The sequence below is a fragment of the Notamacropus eugenii genome, chromosome 3, assembly GCF_028372415.1.
Source record: "Notamacropus eugenii isolate mMacEug1 chromosome 3, mMacEug1.pri_v2, whole genome shotgun sequence".
Classification (NCBI taxonomy): Eukaryota; Metazoa; Chordata; class Mammalia; order Diprotodontia; family Macropodidae; genus Notamacropus; species Notamacropus eugenii.
The window spans coordinates 314,736,380-314,757,035 of NC_092874.1; the positions used below are offsets into that span (position 1 = coordinate 314,736,380).

At 39.2% G+C, this 20,656-nt stretch overlaps 1 protein-coding gene and 1 pseudogene across 1 annotated transcript in view; both read right to left on the reverse strand.

The window, feature by feature from the left end:
- LOC140496668 (stimulated by retinoic acid gene 6 protein-like) overlaps positions 1–20,656 on the reverse strand; it is a 127,467-nt gene that overhangs the window by 17,363 nt on the left and 89,448 nt on the right. The gene's annotated exons all lie outside the window — the stretch shown is intronic.
- Positions 6,429–10,421, reverse strand: LOC140496664 (dynein light chain roadblock-type 1 pseudogene; annotated as a pseudogene).

Genomic DNA, 20,656 nt, shown 5'->3' on the forward strand with positions numbered 1-20,656 from the left:
CTTTCACTCTGTATGTTAATGAAAGGAGAGGACAGGCCTTAGGACTTGACCCCAGGCCAGTTGATGATTTTATTTACTCAAAATATGCTTTCCTTGTTCTAAATACCTATGGGGCAATCTGGAAAGGAAGGGGATATCTCACAGCAAAAAACTCCCCTATCAAACATGCACTTCTCTGTTTTGGCCTTGCCACAGTCATCTTTAATTCTCTCCAGAGGAATTATCTTTTATGCCAGGGAAATTGTCTTTTCTTTATACTCCTTTTGTACCTGTTTGGTGTGTGTTTGCCTAACCTCCTTGCCAGGTTTGTCTTTTCCAGAGTGCAAACTATCAACTTCCAGATGACAGCCCAGGCTATATACCAACCTCTGTCTGAATCCAAGGTCTCCACTCCAGCCCACTGGACCTGGCACTGCCCAGGTTCTGAATCCTTGAACAGGACCCATCAAGGCAGGGACAGCTCTACGCCCCTTGCCAGCAGGAAGAAGTTTCAGAAGCTGAGACCTTCACCCTTTACCCCAAAAGAATTTGGGTTCAATCTGTTTGAGGGGGGAATGATGGGGTTCAAGACTCTGGGAACTCTCTTGAGCTCCCCTGGAATCTCCTCACTTAACCTGGCTTTTCATACTCACTGGTCCAAGGAGTGCCCCTCCAGGGTGCCCCCCCCCCCCCCCCAGAGGGAACCCCAGGAACCAACGCCTATGGAACCGTGCCCATGTGACCAGGAGGGCCACTGGAGGAAAGATTGTCCCTCAGGTTGGAAAAGTGGTGGAGCCGCCCCCCAGTATCCTGTCCTCCAGTCTACTCAAGACCTGGAACAACGGGAAAGCCTGGGTGCTGGCAGTGCTCCCGCTTTCTCCACCTCTCTCACCAAGCCCTGGGCAACAATGAAGGCTGGAGGTAAGGTTACCCACTTTAACATGGGTAAGTTCTCTGTTTTAACCAGTTACTCTGCCCCTACCCGTCCCTTGACCCCTTGGGTCATAGGCATTGAAGGGGAAACTAAGGAATGTCTCCAGACATGCCCCCTCCCCAGCCTGCTTGAGGATCTGTTGTTTAAACACTCTTTCCTTATGCCATCCTCTGACCCTGCCCCCTTATTGGGAAGAGACCTGATGGTGAAACTGGGAAGCCAATTTTCTCTAGTTAAACCTCCCATCTCTCTTTTGCCTCTGCTTACTACATCTGTTGACATTTCAGATAGAAGGTTCACTAGAGCTTCTGAGGGATCCAGAAAGTTTCAAAATCAGCTATGGTAGTTAATGCGTAAATAATTGGTACCTAAATTACTATTAGCAGTGTTGAGGTCTCAGGATTATGAGTTTACCTTGAACTCTAAAAGCATGGTGCTATTTTCTTTTTAATCATCTTTGATTTGTTGGACACAATTAACCCTAGTTAGTATAGTAAATCAGACCTATGGTCTATATACGTGCCTTAGGCTCTCGAGTTTTGTATTAGTATCACTTTAAGAGGCACTATAATCCAAGACTTGCTAAAGATAACTTAATGTTGCTCTGTTGCATTAGGGAACATACCACATTGACTACCAATTCCTCTTAAGCTATTCTCATTGTGTCCGTTAAAAAATACGTAGATATGTATTGGCTTCAGGTCTTCCATATTGGGCAACACCATTCTTCTAGTTACCCTCAGTTTTCAGCCTTGCCATTATTCCAGCTTACTTATTCTCCCCCTCCAGACCCACCCCACATTCTGTTGTAGTGTCTTATTGATTCCACATCTTCCACTGTTCCTTTCTTTCTACTCACATGGCTCCCACCCTGGTTCAGACCCTTCTTGCCTCACCTAGACTATCATGACAGCCTCTCATCTAGATTAGTTTCCACCAGGCAACCAAAGTAATCTTCCTAAAGCAGAGGCCTGTCATATCCTTACTTGGGAACTTGCTACAGTTTTCTGTTGCTACTAGAATTTTTTGCGATCTATTTTCTATTTACCTTTCTAGGTTGAACTTTCGCTCTCCTCTTTTATATATTCCCTTCCAGTCAAGTTACTTACTTGCTGTTCCCCCAAACTTGAGATTCCTCCCTTCAAATAAGAGAGACCACTTACTTGCCTAGAAAATACTTTCATCTCTATGTCAGGAGTCCCTGGTTGACTTCAAGGTTTAGTTCTTCTATGATTCTCCTATGGTAGACCTTTCCTGATCCCCCAATTATAAGTTCTCACCATCCTCCAACATTTATATACTGAAGTCTTCCTAGTTGAATACTCCTTGAAGCTTGAGGCAATTGGGCATTTGTAACACATAGGAGCAAAATTAAAGAAATGTTGATGAGGTTACACATCTGATCCCCAGATATCAGTTTGACAGTAATGTTCCATCTGCCTGTAAGTCTGATACCTGTGTATCACCATCCATATTTTCACACTGGTTCTTACTGCACTTGATCCACATCTCAAGTAGGGCTTTATGGTAATTCTGCCGATCCTCAGAACCTTGCTTGCTTTGATAAGTCTGGTGGAAGAAAGCATTTGGAAAGCTTAAAGACATAGGTCTGCCTTCTAATGGTGTTCTTCAGAATTGAAGGGTGCTCGATTTATCAAGGGGTGGGGAAATTGATAATTCCTTCCCTTTAGTTGGAAGCAGTCCTCTTATATATGCCATCAAAAGATAACTGCCATAATGGAAAGGCTGCATAGCTAAGTGGAATCTAGAAGCAAGTTGACTTCTACCACTTCAACATCCCCCCCATCACCCACACATAAGAACCACCCCTGCACCTCCTGGTCTACTTTGCTTCTTCTAGCAAGGTAAAAACCTAGCAGTGGGGCTTAATGAATCAGGTCACTATCCATCAAAGCTTATACAGTCTTGGCCAGCATTGAGAGGCAATTTCCCCAACATAGGGTATAAGCTCTGACTAGAGCTAAATGTTTCTAATGTGTTCAGTTCTGAGCATTATATTTTCATAACATTGTTGATATAGTAGATATTAAAAGAATATTTATGATGTTGAGAGGCATTAAGACCATATCAGGTGAACAATGAGGACATAGAAATTTTAGCCAAAGACCAATTTAGGTCATATTTAGGGGTAATTATGTAGAAAGAGAGTGGGAGCAACCTAGCTATATTCGAAGTGCCCTGATAATGGGGTGCTTTGGGAAATAATGGTTTTTTTCTATTAGGTCAGAAGTTAGGGTACTACTTGTGAAATTATTGCTGTATGGAGAGGAACTAGAAGACTCTATATGACTTTTTATGCTAGATGGCCTCAGAGGTTCAGATTCCAATTCAGATACTGTAAAAATGCTGTTAGGAAGGAACTGGTTGGTTTTAGAAGTACCTTAGAGCATAGAAAATCCTACCAATTCAATTGCTTCATTGAGCTGGTACAAGAGTCTTCTGATGTTCTTGGCACCTCTGATATTTTCCAGTGCATGCTTATGTGCCTGAGGCTGCAGGTTGCTTGGCAGAGAACCTAGTGAAGTGAAAATTCTTGGATATTATCTATTTTGAATTTAGAAGAATATTAATAATTCTGCTAGAATAACATACTTAATAAACATTTACTAAGCACCTATGTGCTAGGCACTGTACCAAAGGCTAGGGGCATAAGACGTGGTAAGAGACATTCTCTCCTCTCAGTCCAATGGGGGAGACCCACAATCAAACAAATCCATTCAAAGCATGCTACGTGCAAGGTGAATGTGACATAATTAACAGATCAGGCATTAGAATGAAAAGGAGTTAAGAGGCAATCTAAGAGACCTTGACAATTCATAGGATATTCTCTTTGCTTGTTAGGAGGAAAGCTAAACTATTTTCCATGACGAAATTCATAAGGGCATCCAGTTTTCCTTAAATTAAGGCATCAGATTCTTATTCAGGACTAAATATGTAACAGCTATAAGACCATTGTACTCTTACAGAAACTTATATGCAAGTGATTAGTCTAACTTTATATTTAAAGAAAGTTAGGTCACTAAATCTTAGGGTACATCATGAAACAGTCTAATCAGGAATCAGTCAAACTATTTTATACTCAAATGGAAGACCAGAGGAATTGTATGTAGCTTGATAGTCACTGACCCACATCTGGTGATAGTAACAAGTATTTATCCATTGTTGCTTTTAATTCTTCTAGTGTTCGTTTCTTCTCTTGCATTTCAGAGAAGATTTTCTCATCAGAAACAGATTTTGTGGTAACACTGCTGATATTTAAGGCATCCTCCTTGTTCAAGTCACCACTATTGGCATTCATTAATAAATCAGTTTCTTTTGAAGATTGAGCTTTGTCAAGTGTGATCTCTTTAGATGAAGGTGGTTTCTAGAAAGAGAAACAAAAATTAATATGTCTTAGGCTCTTAACATCCTGCTTTTTAGCTTTTTCATATCCTCAGAGTTGTACTAGTACATACTATGTTTCAACCAAACTAGATTTTTTGGAACCTACTATGTTACATGCTCTGTTATCTCAGTTTTCCTGATGCTTGTGACCATTGCTACTTGGGGAAATCAAACCTATTTTAAAGGTTAGGAAGGCCTTCCAATAATTCACAGGAATTGAAAAGTACTGACAAGATCTACCTGAATAGAGATCAGGAAATGTTCTCATCTTTATACCTCTAGCAGAGGTCTTTCCGTATGGTAGGCTCTTATGTTAACATTTTATTGAGCTTCAATTAGACAAGGTAGACAAGAAAAGAAACAGTTTATCCTTATAAATATTCAGCAGTTTCAAGTTTCTTCCAGCAATTTGAGCCCACCCTTATCTGTTACCACTTAGAATTTGCGTTCATATGAGCATTGTTTATGTTTTGAAGTTTAATGTGAAGGATCAAGATTCTGTGGCAAGAAGTGTTGGAAGGGAAAGAGAATAAAGGAATATATAGTTCTGAGAGAAGAGAGACAGGGAAACTGGATAAGAATCTAAAAATTATAGACAGAGAAACAGAAGTTCAGGTTAGATGTCTACGTATGGAAGTAGAAGTCAGATGCTAGCCATAAAAGACAGAAACCAAAGGAAATCTATAATGATGAAAACATGAGTGTGGTGGTGGTACGAGGTATTTAGAGGGGAAAAAAGGGGAATAAGTGTGGAGTGGAAGGAATAGAATTGGTTCCACATAAGGGTGGCTCGAGGGTCACAAAGTTTGCTGTGACAGCTCCTTGTAGAAATGAGGTTTAGTGTGTGTCCTGCTGTATGAAGCAAGTGACTGATAAAAGGGCAGGTACAAGGCACAACAGTTCTTTTGAAGAAGCCTGCCCATACTGAGGGGAAAGTAACTAGCTGGTCCTTCATATGATCTTGATTTTGCCTTTGGTTGTACTTTATTGCCTTTCTTATGGATGGATCTTGGGGGACTCTGGACCTGGAGTCAGAAGACTGGAGTTCAAATGTGACCTCATATTTACTAGCTGTGTGATTCTGGGCAAGTTACAATGCATCTGCCTCAGTTTTCTCATGAATGATGAGGTGAAAAAATAGGACTTACCTCAGGTTTTTTGTGAAGATCTAACAAGGTATTATTTTTAAAGGCACCTGGTACATAGTAGGTACTTAATAAATGCTAATTCCATTCCCTCCCCCAAACTGATTTGAATGTTGCGATATGTTAGTACTGAGGAGAGGCTGTGCACTTCCTCAGCGGTAGATGAAGAAAACTTGCTATTTTACTTATATTACGCACATTAGCTTTCCTGATAAGTTTTTCCTTTCAACTAGTCCAAAGTTTCACCTGTTTGTGGCTCACTCCCTAGATTTTATACCTGGTTCAGGTTTATTCTTTTTATCTTAGCTTGTCGGTCCTCTTCAGTTTTCCATCCTTGATTTGTATAGATACCACTAATATATTCAAGTTAGTTCCTCTTCAGATACTCACTACAGAGCCCTTCTTCAGTCTGCCATGGTTATGTACCATTACAAGCTCTTGAATTCAGCCTCAAATTTAAAAGGAAATGGTTTAAAAAGTTTAGAATGGCAATATATAGTGAAAAGCCTATGAGAGGCCACCATGGACTTTGTTCAACACACCGAGACTAATTACTTCTTTCTGAAAATGAACTCAGTGCCAAGTTCTAATAGGATGCTATAAACTAAGGCAACTGAGACATTAGGCCAGGACTGGATTGTTTTCTTAGTGGAATCTTATTTAGCACGCACTGTTAGCAAAAATTACCTCCTGTGGTACTTGTGGTCTGCTCTTTCTCTCTTGGCTGATAAGCTCACTTGAAACTGAAAATAAAAGCATTACTAGTTAAAAACTAGAAGGTATCAATGGGCATAGACTCCAATTAGGTAAACTAGTACCAGTAGTGACAAGTCTTTGGGCCAAGAGCAATTAAACTACCACCTCTAATTTTTTCTTCTACCTTTAAAAAAATGATCAAGGTAAGGGAAATTCCTGTTTCACAAGAAATTACTGCATTGAGTTCAGAGATTCATTACTCTAAAATCTTTACCATTTAGATGTTTAATAAATTTGACTGTTTAGGTGATTTACAGCAAGAATTCCACATTCAGGATCTCAGCTGAATGCTATTTAAGGCATCTGTTCTTTCTTATTTATTTTTATCTTTACAGTTATTTTTAGTTCCTTTTAAAACAGAAACAAAATTTAAACCAGAAGCCCAGAGCCTGGATTGGGAGGAGGGAAGGCCTGGCCAAAGGGGAGCTCAGACCTAAGGGTGTGGGTACCAGCCCAGGCCATTAAATTTGTCTCCAAGAGCTTTCTTTCTGATGACTGAAGGCTACAGTTGCAGCCTCAGAAGATTCTAGGTGGATAAAAGGTTAAGAAAATCAATTTTGGCCCCGCCCTGGATCACATGATCTCTGCAAATCCAGTCTGACATCATCGTTTTCCACATGCCATTCAGTGGTGAGAGGGAATCTACAGGAATGCTTTCTTTCAGGGAGACTATTAAATTAAAGAAAAAAAAATATGGCATCTCGAATATGGCAAATTCTCTTGAATTTTGGATCACAATCAGGAAATAATCTTTATCTGGAACAACCATGATCTCATTTTTCTTGGAAAAAATGTGGAGGAATGTGAGATCATTCCGGGGGTCAATGTCTTGCACAGTGTCCCGAGCCTTCAAGATGAAGCTGTGCATCAGGTTGGCATACTGCACAGTGGTGGAGTTGTCCATGGTGCTTTTGATTGAAATGCCTTCTGAATTGACAACAATGATCCCTTGTACTCCCTTCTGGCTCTGAATTTGTTTTAGGGTTTCTTCTACTTCAACCATCCTTCTGAAAGAAACAACAACACTGCGGCTTACAATAGAGGCGGGGGCGCCCAACCCAGTCCAGAGACTATTTGTTCTTTATTTTCTACTGATTGGTACAATTCTACAAATTGGTACCAACATGTATAGAATACAAATATGCATTCTAGGGTAGCATGCTGTAATAGAAAGGGTGTTGAATTTGGAGTCAGAGGGATTGGACACAAATCCTGCTCTACTGCTTACTGCCTGTGACCTTGGACAAGTTCCTTTCCTTTCTCTTGATTGGGGTAATTCATTTATAAAATGGAGGGGCTAGATGAAGTGATCTCTCCAGTCTGTTCCAGATCCAAATACTATAATCTATTGTCCATCCAGTCTTGGACTAACTACAAACATAACAAAAAGTCTTAAAGCCCCAAGTGAAGTGTTCCTGTTAAGATTAGAACTTTGTAGATCGTAGTCAGCTGGTTGGGAAGAACATTCCATTCATATTGCCAACAAAAGGAAATCTGATTTTGTTTTACTATAACATTTATCTTATCCAGGTCTGGTGCTTAGAGATTGTTTCTCCCATATTCCCAGACAATAGGGCTCCTAGGGTATATTGACTTGGGGGTGGGGAGAAAAGACTGGTTTCTAACAACCAAAATAGCTATTTTGGCCCAACTGATAGGATCTCGCACTTAATTCTGGGTCAAAACTCTGAGATTCTGGAGTTATCTACTGTGATTCCTGGAGTTGTGCTTGAATTAGTAGGCAACCTTTATCAAATCCAAATTCAAGTTTTAACCCACTAAACAGACATTTTACTTGGGTAATTTAAAACATGCCACCAACCCAGACTATCTCCTCTTTCAAGAGGCTCTACTAAGTTCATCAGGGTCACTTGCAAAGACTAAAGCCATGTTCACTTACATTTTGCATTGAGCCTAGTCACAAGTTCTTTTGCATCAATGAGTACATCAGACATAACCTTCTCCTTGTGTGATGGACTTGTTTGGGTTTCTGTAAGCAGAGAGTCTCTTTGCCAATAATAGGTGTGTAGTCCATGCAGGCCTCCCTTACGCCAGTAGCAGTGACATGGCTAAAGCTATACCCAGCAACTTTTTCTTCTCATTCCAATCTAAAGAGAAATTATGACCAATTACATGAATCTCAAAGAGACATTGTTATATTAGATGGAATTACTCTGAGGAATTCCTTCTTAGCAGGACATGTGTGGCCATGCAGTATAATGGCAAGAGCACCTGATTAGCAGAACACCTAGGTGTGAGTGTGTTCTGGCAGAGCTGTAACTTTGGCCAGGTGCCTTCAACAACAATGTAGTTTGTGCCTAAGTGGTGCAGTGGATAGAGTCAGGCCTGGAGTCAGGAAGATTCAAACCTAGCCTCAGATACTCACTAGCTGTGTGACCATGGGCAAGTCACCTAACCCTGTTGGCCTCAGTTTCCTTATCTGTAAGATGGGGTGGAGAAGGAAATGGCAAACCACTCCATTATCTTGCCTAGAAAACCTCAAATGGGCTCACAAAAAGTCAGATATAATGGAAAAAATGACAACAACAAAATTGTTCCTTTATCTGTAAGATGGGGGAATAAATAGTTTTATTACCTAGCATATAGGATCACTGAGGACCAAGTGAAATTAACCTGTGTGAAAAGCAAGCAAATTATCCAAGTATCAAAAGTGTGAACAAGTGAGCCAAACTTTTGGGTGTTGACCCAAAAGGGGGAGGTGGGGAAGAAACCTGCCAACATCTAAGAAGGCTACAATACCAGTTGATGTCCCCATATCCTCTGAGCCTTGTTTTCAGGGATAACTTTTACCTCCTCTGCCTGTTTCTCCTCAGTATTTCCCTAGCCCTTTTATCTTGCATTTGTACATGTTCATATCAGTATTAGGTGCCACCATATTGCAACTTGGGCTCTGAGGGTGTCTATTTGGAGGTCAGAGGAAGAAAAGAGGGCAAGTTCATATGGATCTGGAAGGGGACAAGGAAAGCTTTCCCTACTCCAAGTCCAAGAATTCTTCCACCTTGCCTGAAATAACAATGCAAAAAAAATAATGATTTTATGTTAGTGCTATCTCCTTGCCTCTGAAAATGCAAATAGTTCTGAGAAATAACAGCTTATTTTCAGGAGTCCTGTATGGAAGGAGGGCAGCAGTTCAAAGCTTGTGTAAGGATGGTGTAGATCAATAAAGGGCTAGGAGAACAATTACAGAGACTGTAACGAGGTTAGTCCTATATTAAGTCAAGTCATTAGTGAGATGGCAAGCTAGAAAGAGGAAGGGCCTGTATCTACTACAATACTAGAAATTATGTAGCCCTATGTTTTTCTCTTCACTTAGGCATCACTGGCATTTTAGAAGTTAAATTCGCATTCAGTTATTTATGCCAAGGTGATCTCTCACAACCAGTTAACTTGTTAGAATTACTTCAACAAACATCTGTTAAGTGTCTACTGTATACACAGTACTTTAAGGGGCTCTAGGAAAAGAGGAAGTATTTAAATAACACGATTACATATTTAAAAGTCACAGTGAACTTAGAGGTCATTTAATTCAACCCTTTCATTTTACAGAGAAGGAGAATGAGGCTTATCACAATGCCATTCTACTCTGCAACTCATTCTAACTTTTTTTAAACAACCAGATTACAAAAATAACACCCACCTGTCCCAAAGTATCATAGTGTAGTGAGGGGGGAAATAGCTATAGACTTAGATATCAGAAGACTTCAGGTCACACCCAGAGTTAATTTTTTAAAAGACCTTTTAGTAAGTAACAACTCTTTGGGCCTTAATTTTTCTCATCTGTAGAATAAGGGAATTGGACCAGAGGAGCTCTGAAGTGCCATCAACCTTCAAGCTTTAAAATGCCATCAATTGCCACCCCCAATCAACTTTTCACCTGTTTCTTATGTTCTGTACTGCAACTTCACTCTTCTAGTCTTTGCTTGAACACACAATAAAAACCCTTCACTGAACAAGAAATATGCCATTTCACATAACGTTAACGGTTCCCTATGCAGCTATATTAGAATAGTCATGTACAACTCTTGCAGCCAAGGTTTATTTTCTTTTGTATATTTTCTTAAAAGGAGAGTAGCATTCCTGTATAGGGTAGAACACCCCCACTCAATTAAAAGAATAAACCATTCAGCACAGAATGTCTCCTCCCCACTTACCTAGTGACAACCTTTGAGAACACAGTCACTGAAGCTGCCTTCTCTTTCTCATCATATATATACACTTGGGTGATGAGTGGGAGTTGAACCTTTGTCATTGGCAAGATGAAGCAAATTAACAATCACAAAATGAATTTCAAGGCTGGGGGCCAATGAAGGCCATAATGAAGGTAGGTGGCAGAATTAGGAAAGAGTCAGTGACTTGAAAGGTTCTACTTTAGTTCTCGCTTTGCGCAGCCCTGCCTCACTTAAATCCAGTTCACCTGCATGTCACAGCATCCCCTCCCTGATGTCATGGTCCTCTTAGAGAAGAAAGGAAAAACAACAACTTTATATCTGCAATTGTTGCTGACAGATCTTCATAGCCTTTCCGACTTTTCAGTGTTTGCTATTTTTTTAAACCTTTAATTTATTTTCCATAGTTTACACAAGCTTAGCTGAATTATTTTATTATTATATAAATGAACTAGAAATTTAAAAGGTTTCCAAAGCATTCTTTCCTTAAAACAGTCCAACCCTTTCATTTTACAGAGAAGGAGAATGAGGAAATGAATGGAAATGGAATGAATGGAAAATAGGACTATTTCAATTTAGTGTAGGTAAACAGATTATAAACCATAAGTTCATCCACTTGTCAATCATTTACTAGGTGCAATGTTGTGGGGGAAAGGAGAAAAAGAAATAAGGAAGGATAATAAGGTCAAGAGGGATTTTATTAGGATTAATGACCCTTCTTCCTTCTTTCCTTTCCTGTAAGAATCTGGTCGGTCAGTTGGTTCATCTGCTCTTAGTAAGTTCCACCTGATTGATGGTCTCCTCTAGCTATGGTGCTAACTAAAGTGATTTATCCTTTAATTCATGTGGTATTGCAAAAGTTGGTGATGTAAGAGTATCTCTGAGTAAGTGATGGTAGAAAAGTAATTGAAATGACAAGGTTAAGGGAAACTAGGGCTGTGTGTGTGTGTGTGTGTGTGTGTGTGTGTGTGTGTGTGTGAGAGAGTGTGTGTGTGTGTTCAACTGTAGGAGACAGAAAGCTATAATATTTATATAAATGTCTTTGTAGCATAAAAGAAATATTGAAGGGGGGTTACTTGCAATTGAGAGCGAAATTAAGAAAGACCTAATGTTCAGGGAAGTGGTGGAATTGAGTGCTATTAGGGATTTGAAGGGGTGTCAGTAAGGAGTAAGGGCATTCCAGGCTGAAGGGACAGCTAGTTGAAAAGACAGACAGACATTCTATGCTGTAGGTGAGGAACCATAAGGAGGACAGTATGTCTAAAATACTGAGTGTGTGAGGGGAGTAATGTACAAGTCTGGAAAGGTAGGTTGGAGCCAAGGAGTGAAAACTTTTAAGTGCTAGACAGAGGAGTTTCCATTTGATCCTATGGGTCATAGGAAGAAGGCACTAGTATTTATTGAGTTGGGAAGTGGCATGGTTAGACTTTTGCTTTGGAAAAATCATTTTGGGAATTTTGTGCAGGATTGGAAACAGAAGACACTGGAAGCTATGAGTCTAATTAGGATGCTACTGCAATAGGACAGGTGAGAAGTGTTGAAGGCCTGAACTAGGGTTGTGGCAGTGAGGTTGGAGAGGAGGGGAGAAATGTAACCTATACAAAGATGGCAGTGCCCTCAGTGGAAATAAGAAAGTTCAGAAATGTTAAGCTGTGGGGAAAAGATAATGAGTTCTGTTTTAGGGTATGATGTGGTGCCTATAGAAGAATCAGTTTGAAATGTCCGTTAGGCAGTTGATGATAAGACTGGAGCTTAGAAGATAGAGAAGCAATAAATAATATATAGATCTGGGAGTCACCTACAGAGAAATGATCATTAAACCTTTTGGAGCTGGTGAGGTACGTTGGTCTCTAGTTATATAACCCCTATCGATGGATAGGAGGTAAAGTTTGGAGTTTTGTTTAGATCATAAATTTTTATTAAATTTGGAACATTTTTATATATTATATTTTATAATTTAATAAGCTTTGACTAAGTGAGACTGGAATAATAAGATTTGACACTTATATATCACATTGTAACTTGTAAATTGCTGTACATGAATTTTTATGGCATGTGATCATTATAATAATTATGAAGTAGTGCAGTCATTTTTATGACTACTTTTAGAGATGAGGAAGCAAACTCAGAGGAACAAAGTGATTTGCCCAGACTAGTTGGTTTATGACAAATGAAATAAACTGGTTTCTCAGTGAGGCATTTGGAGCAATATCATGAGAGTTGGTAACTGAGTTTTCATATAGAGGTAATAATCACTTGACCTGCATGGTGCTGAGCACAGTTGAGGTGGGGAATACTCTCTCTCCCAAAGATATCTGGCAAGGTAAAAATTTATATATACATAATATACACATGTATATGCATACATTTAATATGTAGACATCACACATATGTTTATAAATATACAGATGTGTATAAATACATACAATACAACATTTACTTTGGAATACAAGGCTTTCCCTGATTGTTTCACATTAGAAGGCATTTGTGTGATGATATCAAAAAGCCTTACTGGGCATTCAGCTGAAATCCATGTTCTTTTGTGGCCCTAGGGAAGCTAACTGAGAAAATAATGTTGCTGAGAGAGTCATACATATGGACAGATACTGATATATTTGAAAATTAGGGACTCCTGAACTAAGTGTGGCAGATTGATTTCAACTACTCAGATACTGAGATGGATCTGTCATCTCATCTATTTCAAATCCCCTCAAACAGTGTTGATGACAGCTTATCCAGGCCTATCCATCTGGCACTATTTTTGTCCACCTCTTCCCAAAAGTTTGTCTCCGATAGTCTACCTACCATCTCAGAGACCTTTTTCACTTTCTCCTGACATTGCAACATCGTGTCACTGGTAAGCTTCTCTGGTTGCCCACCTGTTTACCTCCTTTTCTTTTACCCTGTGATGAGCCCATATCCTCTTTGTATCATACAATTTCTTTTATTCCCATTCTTTTTTGGAGTTTTCCTCATTGGTTATGTGTGATAGTCCGTACACATTCACTGTGAACCCCTTTGTTGTCATCTATGTAAAATTCATTTTGAATTTTTCAGAGACAGCTGTAATCCATGTCTTAGTGTCATTTAGCAACACTAGTTGAGCATTGATATGAAAAAGGATGGGCATTTGCTTTCATGGGAAGCTTTTAGGTCAGTAAAAAAGAATTGAAGTTCCTCAAAGGCATCTCCTTTCCTGAGGTAACAACTCTAGACCCAACTCATTGTCCATCTGTATTGTCTGTCTTAGATGTACATACTGATGGACAAGCTTCATAAGGTCTTCATTCAAATGTGTCTTGTGATCTGGACAGTCAACATTGAAACATCAAGATTTGGTCTGCCCAAATTCTTTTGAGTGCATACAGATGTCTTCCAGGAAGCTCTCCAATGTACATGGGTTTGATGCAGTTAACACAATGTCGACCACAAAGAGAACCATCTGGAAGAACTCATGGATCTGTTCTACCACAGTCAAAACACCTTTGGTGAGCATACATTTCCCTAGTTTATTCCTTTCCCGATGTTTGTCATTATAGAAGTGTCAAACAGGGTCTTATTTTTTTTTTTTGTTTTTGTTTCTTTTTGAGCAATCAGGGTTAAGTGACTTGCCCAGGGATACACAGCTAGTAAACATCTAAGGCTGGATTTGAACTCAGGTCCTCATGACTCCAGGGCTGGTGCTTTATCCACTTCACCACCTAGCTTCCTTTGAACAGGTTTTTAAAAATATATATATATTTTCAAGAAATCTTGAATATTTTTGATATATGTATGGAAGGCTGTAAAGTGCTGTTTTCTTTTGTTGAATCAAGTACTTTTTCTTTTTTTCCTTTTTCTAATTATTTATTTATCTATCTTTAGTTTTCAGCATTCACTTTCATAAGATTTTGAGGTCTAGATTTTCTCCCCTTGCCTCCTAGGCCCTTGTCTGAAGACAGCATGCCATCTGATATTGGGTGTACATGTACAATCATAGTATACGTATTTCTACATTAGCCATGTTGTGAAAGAAGAATCAGAACAAAAGGGAAAAACCATGAAGAAGGAAAAAAGAGAGAAAATAGTATGCTTCAGTCTGCATTCAGACTCCATAGTTCTTTCTCTGGATATGCTTTGCATTTTCCAATATGAGTCTTTTGGAATTGGCTTAAATCATTGTATTTCTGAGAAGAGTTAAGTCTGTCATAGTTGGTCATCACACAACATTGCTGTTACTGTGTACAGTGTTCTCCTAGTTTGGCTCACTTCACTCAGCATCAGTCTTTCTAGGTTTTTCTGAAATCCACCCGCTCATCATTTCTCGTAGCACAATAGTATTCCATTACATTCATATACCACAACTTGTTCAGCCATTCCCCAATTGATGGACATCCCCTCAATTTCTAATTCTTTGCCACCACAAAAAGAGCTGCTATAAATATTTTTGTATATATAGGTGGGCCCTTTTTTCTTTTTTTATGATCTCTTTAGGAAACAGACCTAGTAGTGGTATTGCTGGATCAAAGGGTATACACAGTTAGTCTTTTGGGTATAGTTCCAAATTGCTCTCCAGAATGGTTGGATCAGTTTGCAACGCTATCAACAATGCATTAGTGTTCCAATTTCCCCACATGTTCTCCAACATTTATCATTTCCCTTTTTTATCAGATTAACCAGTCTGAGAAGTGTGAGGTGGTGCTTAAGAGTTGTTTTAATTTACATCCTCTAATCAATAGTGATTTAGAGCATTTTTTCATATGACTGTAGACACCTTTAATTTCTTTCTCTGAAAACTGCCTGTTCACATCCTTTGATCATTTATCAATTGGGGAAAGACTTGTATTCTTATAAATGACTCAGTTCTCTATATATTTTCAAAATGAGGCTTTTATCTTTTTTAATCTATTATACTGGCTGTAAAAATTGTTTCTCAGCTTTCTGCTTCCCTTCTAATTTTGGTTACATTAACTGTGCAAAAACTTTTCAATTTAATGTAATCAAAATATCCATTTTGCATTTCATAATCTTCTCTATCTTTTGTTTGAACATAAATTCTTCCTGTTCTATTGATCCAACAGGTAAACTATTATTTGCTCTCCCAATTTGCACATAGAATTACCTTTTATGTCCAAATCGTGTACCCATTTTGACCTTATCTCTTTATACAGTATAAGATGTTGGTCTATGCCTGGTTTCTGCCATCCTATTTTCCAATTTTCCCAGCAATTTTTGTCAAATAGTGAGTTCTCATCCCAAAAGCTGGAGTCTTTAAGTTCATTAAACAGTAGATTCCTATAGTCATTGATTACTGTGTCTGGTGTACCTAGCCTATTCCACTGATCCACCACTCTTATTTCTGATCTAGTACCAAGTAGTTTTGATGCTTGCTGCTTTATAATACAGTTTTAGATCTGGTACAGTGCCCAGGGCGACTCCCGGGCCTTCGCCTTCTACTTACCTATCCCCGGTCCTCGGACGTCTCCGGCCCTCCTCCTGGTTCGGGAGAGGGAATTCCCTCTCCCTGTTGGGGAAGGGGAATAAACAGGCAGAGCACCCGAAAGGAGTTGCAGCCAGCAAGCTTTATTCCGTTTCCTCTCTCCAGCTCTCATGGTCATCCCCTTTTATTATCCCCTGTCTCCTCCCCCTTACCTCCCATGGGCGGGCGAGCTCCTCCCAAGTGCCTCCCCGTGGGTGGAGCCAGCCTGTTACCAGGGCCATCCCAGTACCTCGTGGCTTGCTAGACCAGCTAGCCTGCCACGTAAGCAGGTTCGGACCCTCAGGCGTCTCACGGTCCTCACGGGGGACCCCGGTCCAGAGCTGTCCCCCAACAGTACAGCTAGGCCACATTCCTTTGTGTTTCTTTTCATTAATTCCTTTGATTGAATCAAATACTTTTCCATAATCAACAAACAATACGCACAGTGTGATGTTTACATTATCAACACTGACAAAGATGTGATCCATTGTTGAAGACCACTTGTGAAAGCCCCCTTGTTTTCTATCAGTACTCTCATTGAGAATGCCCTTGATTTGTGTAATGACTCATGAAGATTTTGTATACATGGGAGAGCAGGCCTACAGATCTGCAGTTCCTGATGTGTTGGTTGCCTTTTTTCCACACTAATAATAAGGTCCAATATGCTTATGCAACTTTAGTATGTTCTTCTCCTTCAGAAACCTTGTATAGCATTCCCTCAATACTTTCCTAACTGTGTCACCTCCAACACGGTTCACCTTTAAATATTTTTGTCCAATCCAATTGCTTTTTCCATATTTTTTCCCTTTCATAGCATATCTACCTCTTCTAAATACACATCTAGAATGGTAGTGGTATGATTCAAATGGGATTATTACACTATATTTGATGGAGAAAATAGTTTCTCATAATTATTTTTGTATTTATTTTCCATTTTTATTCTATAGCCTTCCTTCAATTTTCGTCCTTAAATACCCTTGTGAGGGTGTTGCTTCGTTGGATGATTTAGTAAGTTTTCTTTAAACTGGTTTTCCCTTCCACTATTTTTGTATTCTTTAAATGATGCTATCTATAACCATTTCTTATCCTCCTATGCCCGGCCTAATTGCCGTGGGCTGCCTGGGTCATCTTACCTCTCTCAGGTCTTTGATGGCCAGCCTGATAAACAAATGAGAGAAGAGACCTCCAGAGTCAAACAGAGGTGTAGGCTTTATTCCGGATACAAGCTACATGTCAACATGCAAGGCTAGTGCTCCCCACGGGAGCCCCTCACGGGAGCCCCCTTCTCCCTCCCGAGGAGCAAGGAAGAACAACAAGCCCTCAGGCTTTCCTGTCCCCATTTAAGCTCTCCCCACTGCTAGTTGGCTCGTGGACCTGGATTGCATGCTCTCAGCCCCTTAGCCAATTAACAAAAGGTGTGCTCAGACCACGGACCAGTCTCAAGGGTGGGATGCTCTCCCCAGCAAGTTTTCACTGAGAAGAGGTGGAAAATGAGATAACTTGTGTCTCACTCCTCAATTCCCAGCTGTTCTCTGGGGGGGCCTCATGAGAGCTCAGAGGTTTCAAGAAGCCCTCACCTTTACCTGACCCGAGGCCATTCACATGAGAACTGAGCCTACCTTGACACTCCTACTAAGATTTTACAGTTGAGTTTATATTATAATCTAGTATTGCCTTTGAGAACATCTTTCTCCCTGGGACAAATAATGCAGATGACTGAGTAAGTTAATTTTTGAAATCTTTTGGTCTCCTCTTTGTGGCCCTCAATTTCCATAGATCTTAAACTTCTGTATAAAATTACTCTAGTCAGTGTCAATACCATTTCTGTTTGTCAATTTTCCATATTTTAATGTCAATTGATTGTTTAAATAGCTCGGAGTTGTTTCAATTGTCTTCCATATATTTTTTCACTACTACTCTTCATCCTTTTTCTAAAAGTCACTTTCTAATCTTACCTCCAATAAATTGATGGTCTAACTGTACACAGACAACTAACTCAGGGGTAATTTATACTTTAAACAGAAATCTTTTCTGATCTGTTAAAATCTATTTCATTTGTTGTTGTGTTATCTGGTGTTTGGCATGTCTGGCACCTACCAATTCTTTTATTAAAAACAGTGTTCATGATATAGAAACCTGGGACTCCTGTTATAATCTCTCTGTCTTTGGATTTTCTTACTCTTCTTCCTGTACCATGCTTTCATATCTATATCTCTCTACATCTACATTTTTCTGTCTTATACTTTCACCATCTTCATCTCTTTTTACCTTTGTAATGAAATCACAAAATATCAAAGTGTATGTTAATTTAATTTAGAGGGTCTCATAAAGCTCTTGATGGAACTTTTTACCTCTTTGTCTTCAGTGACTAATGCTGTGTGTGCCATCATTATTTTCGTAGTGTTCTTTCCTCAAATTGTTACTGTTACAGTACATTATTTATCAATAGAGGATGATCAAGTATTCTGTGAAATAATGTTTCTAGATTCCTTTGAGTGTACAATAAATTCCACTTTTCCACTTCTTTCTTTGCCTTCCCAAAGAGGTTTTTTCTTACAATTTTCTTTTTTCTGGTTTCATTTATAGCAAGAATATCAAGCTGGATATAATTTAGCTATATGCCTACTTTTTGATCATTGTATAAAGATCTTGCATTTAGAATAAGACTGGTCAAATTTATGTAAAAATACTGAGCCTTGCTTATTTTTTATATAAATATTTACTTATTTACTTATCTAAAAGCTCTGATAGCTTCCTCTACCTCTTTTCTCACCTTTTGTCACCATCATGTAGTAGCAGGGGGGGTCATCGGGACTGATGGCCATTTCTTATTGTTCTTTGTTTCATAAATTGCCATGACCAAAAAAGAACTTTATCACTAGGTCTTCAGGTTGTTGAGTGGGGATGTATCTTTCTATAGTTACATAGATTATCCTTAGAAAACTGTCTTAGCCAGTTCCTAGGACCATCCTCATCCTTTCCAGTGCATAGAACCTGGCAGAGATTGCATGCTAAAACAGCTTTCAGTCAATCAGAGCATGTATCACACATTGTTCTAAGAGTTGTGGATACAAAGACAATAGTGGAATAGTCCCTGCCCTCAAGGGGCTTATTTTAATGCATCTGAAAACATGTATACAAATGAGTATATGAGGACAAGATAGTTTTGGGAGGGGGTGCCTTAGTATCTTGGGGGAACTGGGAAAGATTTCATGTTTTCAAGCAGTGCTTGAGCTGACTCTGAAATGAAACCAGGGATTTGCAGAGGTAGAGGTGAGGAAGGAGTGCATTCTAGGTATGGGGAACAGAAAGTACAAAAGTGTAGAGCTGGAGGATAGATTGAATAGTACTATGTAGAGGGATTCTTTGTTGTGGGTTATTTAGCTGTTTTCCAGTTGTGTCTGACTCTTCATATCCCTTTTCAGGGTTTTCTTGGTACGCTTGTCTGAGTGATTTGTCATTTCCTTCTCCAGCTCATTTTACAAAAGAGGAAATAGAGGATTAAGTGACTTACTGAGGGACACTCAGCTAATAATTGTCTAAGGCTGAATTTGAAGTCAGGGTCTTCCTGACTCCAGACCCATCACTCTATTCACTGTGACGCCTAGCTGCCCTAGAGGGATTCTAGCTAACAGAATTAATAGTTATGGGTTGTTGTGAAAAGTGTCACATGGAAAAATTAGAATTAGTCACAATATTCTAAGAGCTGTCCAGGTGAGGATGATGAACTTTAATCATAAATATGCATAATTGGAGAGTTCCTTCAAGGTCAACTATTCCAGAATTCCCCCAATTGATTTAGCTGCAGAACGCTATTTTGCTTGAATGTATTGGTGGAACCCATAAATATTAATCTAGGATATAGTATAATTTTTTTAATAAAAGGAAACCAAGAAAATTTTGGAGTAAAATAGAATTAGGCTCATTTTCATGCCTTCTTTCCCACATTCCAGTTACCCAAATGACACTCTTAGCCCTGAATTGTTTTCCTAGAATTGTAAAGTCAGGAACTCTACTCTTCTGGGACTGAAGACCTGGATCAATTTTGAATTAAAATACATCCTTGTCTGGAAGACTCAGGATGGTACTATGATGTTGAATTCCTCATACCCAACAGGTTGACTAAACACTTGACATATTACTTTCGATTCTCTGTAGGAGTGTACAACTGAAGAACCAAGTTCAATGTTATTCACTCCTCACCCTCTGCCCACTTTCAAATGTTCAGCACACCTAGTTATACATGGCAGCTCAAATGCTATTTTCCACCTGCCACATGTCTTGGCTACAAATTTGAGCTGTTTAACCTTTGAAGACTTGTGTGAAATCTCCCTCTTGCAGTGCATTTAGTTCATTTCTTCAATGTTGGGTATAGAAGAAGCACCTTCAGATAGAGCCATTCTGTCACCTGGGAATCTACCTGGTATGCTGTAGTTATGACCCCTGCACTCTGGTACAGCTTAGTAATGTTATGGTAGCATACTGTCTCCATTTTTCTGGTGATGTTCAAATTTCTCTTCTTGGTTATTTGGCTCTTATCCAGCCAGCTGATTATTTTATTACATTTGTCAAGGATCATCTACCTTCACCAGTGTTGCCCATCTTAAGTTGAAATGAGGCCATAAAACCAAACATAAGGATCTCTTTAAGTCATATGTTGACTTAGAAATACACATTAGCATGATCTATGTTCTATTGCATTTTTATTTATCTTGATAAATATTTCCCAATTATATTTTAATCTGGTTTTGTAGCACATTTGACTCCTCTGGTCTTTATCACTAATTTCGCG